Here is a 3,855-nt window from a genome sequence, read left to right on the forward strand (position 1 = left end):
AAATCATTCCATTGATATGCACCTCAGCTATCTGAGGCCAGTATCCTGTATTTTCTCATCCTGTGTTTCCTCAGGCTGCACCGTCGGGGGTGGCTGCAGTCTGGTGACTGCTAGGTGTCAGGCATTCTTTACTTCCTTCCTGAGTTCCCTCAGCCTTTACCATCCGGGAGGCTGTAATGTGGTGGCTTGATCCTTTATTTACTGATATGGCAGGCAGCATTCTTAGTTCACAGTAATAATGAATATATTGATTGGTATAGTAAGTCAGCAACTCTCTCTGAATAAACATCAATGACTATTACATTTCTGAAAAGATAATTTTTAAATTTAGATATTTTTATAAAGCTCACCTTTCCCAAATTTATAGTATACAAATAAAAGTATCCAACACATTCCTGTTGAATGGCTTGGTGTAAAGAACAATTCTCTAGCAATACATTATGTGCTGCAATTGTTTTTTATACGCTAGTTAGTAGAATACGTCAGTGAACCCTCATCCTCACTTCCCTGATGATGATATGAAGAGGGAAAGAGCCATCTAGCTATACCAATACACTGAATGTTGACTCGGTAGTATGGAATAGCTTCTGAAAATTGTTGGACTGATAGGGTAAAGCACTTTTACCTTTTTCAAAAATCATACAGTGTCTTCTTTGAGAAATGAAATAGCATAAAATTGAATAGTATATTCACAACCTACAATTGAGGAGTCACTTGGCACTTCAGAAGATCTTGTCGTCTTCAAATTGTTTCTAATAGTTATCTCCAGCACTTCTTTCAATGAATGTATACAACAAATTTGTATCATTTCTATTGCAAATACATAGAGTATTCTCAGAATCAGAATAGGTAAAAATAGAAGAATAAAACCATATTGCAAAAGAACTTTGGCCTTGGTACACTGCAGATATTTTCAATCACATTTATTTTGATTAAAAATGAACAAGATGTGGTAAGATGTACTAAAAATATGAAGCAAAAACAAGTTCTCATTTACGCAATTGGAGAAGACCTTGGTCATACTCAAAGTCTGCCTAATAATACAGATGCATTTTGAAAAAAAGAAAAATAGAAAGTTTTTAATCATCTTAAGTTACCAATATAGCTGACTGGGTTAAACTGACAAGTATAAAAAGCAATGGAATATGCCAAGATAAATTTTTAAAACCTAAGGCTATTTCTACATGATAATCTTAAGATCTCTTTAAGTAATAGGTGAGAATACAGTTAAATAAGTAATTTATTAATTTATATATATGGTTAAAATATGGGTATCTCTTTTGATCTTATATTTCCTGAAAATAAAAGCTTCACTATTTTGATTGAAAAAATGTATGTATATATGTGTATATATTTGTATATATACATATAATTTTAAATTCAATAATGTATTTAAATAAATATGCTATTATTCAAATTTCTTCAAAACTAATTGTGTGTGGTATTTTTAATTTAGTCTGTTGATAATCTCTGGCATACATTTAAATTTGGACATTTATTTCATTTACTTTACATTTCTCAGTGACTTGTTACTCCTTTATATAACATGCAAACATTAAGTTTTATCTCACATCCTAAAAAAGTAAAAAGAAAAAGAAAAGCAAGTTTTCAACCCCTTTTCCTTCCTGTAATATCCCATTCTTTGCCTTTCTCATAAACCTAAACAGAATTGATTATATTTGCCATCTTAAAATATCTCCTCCTGTGTTGCTTTAAATGCCCTTTGAACTTCATCATTCTGTCAAAATGCTACATCATTGTCATTAAGTACCTTTGCTGTCTAACTGTGGCATCCCATACCTTTTACCTCTCCTCTTGAAAACTTGTTTTCCACCTGGCCCCCACATCTCCACCCTCCCCTAAATCTCATGCCTCTGTCTGATTGCTTCTCTTTAGGCCTCCTTACTGGTCATTACATAGAAATGTGATGCTTATTATTTTATATTTTTCATAGTTTGAATATTAAATTGCTTTTCTGTATGTATTACCAAGCTTTCTTTTTTCTCTAATTTCCCAGATAGTTTAATTATCTGCTGTCTGAAACAGCTATTTGAGGTCTTTTTAAACTTTTACCCACACCACTCCAAATATGAGCTGATGATTTTACCTTCTCTTACATATTTAAAAAATAGTTATTAGTGAATTTTACCACATACATAAGTAGTACCAGGGACTTCCCTGGTGGCTCAGTGGTTAAGAATCCGCCTGCCAATGCAGGGGACATGGGTTCAACCCCTGGTCCAGGAAGATCCCACATGCCACGGAGCAACTAAGCCCATGTGCCACAACTACTGAGCCTGCACTCTAGAGCCTGTGAGCCACAACTACTGAGCCTGTGTGCCACAACTACTGAAGCCTACATGCTCTAGGGCCTGGGCACCACAACTACTGAAGTCTGTGTGCCTAGAGCCCATGCTCCACAACAAGAGAAGCCACCACAATGAGAAGCCCATGCACTGCAATGAAGAGTAGCCCCTTGATTGCTGCAACTAGAGAAAAGCCCACGCACAGCAATGAAGACCCAAAGCAGCCAAAAAAAAAAAAAATGTAGAACCATGTTAATATTCTTGTATCTTAGCTTTTGCTCAGTCTTTTCAAGATTTATCTATATTTTTATGAAAACATTAAATCAATTTAATACTTTAAAGCAATTTAATAGTATGCATACTTTTTTACTGAACCGAACTTGGGTCTGCTCACCAGATGAGCAGCAAAGTCAATCTACTGACAACAGGCTGTGGTGAAGAAAAGTACAGCGTTTCACATTGTCCTGTTTTCAGAATTACATTGAAGTAAATATACCTTTACCAACCTCTCAGAGATGTCACACAGTCAAGCTTAATTGGATTTTGTTTATGAAAACCACTCTTTTTCTCTTGGGCCCTAAAAGAAACTTGGTGCCGGGTAATTAAGGATAATCATGTTAATATGTCATCTTCATTGTGATTTTATTTGTTAAAAACAAAGCAAAACAAACAATAACAAAACTACTTCTGAGTCTGGAAAAATATATCTAGAAAACATCTTCTCTATTAGTCATAGTCTCAATAAGGCATTCTTCACCAGTGTCTTAAGACCATGGACATACTGAGCGAAAATTGTCATGGCCTCCACACTCAGAATTTTCCAGGCTCGGGGAAGCTCTTTCTAGACCTGCTCTCCTCTCCTGAGTAAGTTAGTTTCTAAGCAGGTACCGCTAATGAGTCAAGCATCCAGGCATTTACTTCTTCATGTAATCAATTTCAGTTGACTTTGACCTGGTCATGACTTTTGAAAAATAGAATGGAATACAGGCGATCAGTGTGGTATCTGAGGCTAGATCATAAAAAGTCTTGCAGCATCTGCCTAAATTTCTTGTTAGGGTTGCTTTTTGTCTTTTGATACTACTTCCCAGGACATAGCTACTATGCTTTGACAAACATAAATTAAATGCAGAAGTCAGAAGTAGGTGCTCTGGTAAACAACCCAAGTGAGGTCCCAGGCAACAGTCAAACGCTGCCCGTCTTGTGACTTAATCACCTTGGCCCAGCCTAGTGGCACTTTAGGATTATTATAGTTCAGCTGTACTGTAACCATGTGAAAAACCTCAGGCAAGAACAATTCAGCTAAGTCCAGTCAAGGAATCACATTCCTTTGCTTCTATTGTATGGCTTCTTGTGAATTGTTACAAACACATGCCATGATTTATGGCTCCATTTCAACCCTCCTTTGTAAATAATCCTTTATTAAAATGTGTGCAGTATAAGTATTGATGTAATTATTCTGAGATACAGAATACAGATAACATAAATGGCATTTATGAATAAGATGTGTAATTTTTAAAAATAACACTTTATGTAATGGGTATATAAATGA

This window comes from Grampus griseus (assembly GCF_964374135.1).
Source record: "Grampus griseus genome assembly, chromosome: 3".
Taxonomy (NCBI): domain Eukaryota; kingdom Metazoa; phylum Chordata; class Mammalia; order Artiodactyla; family Delphinidae; genus Grampus; species Grampus griseus.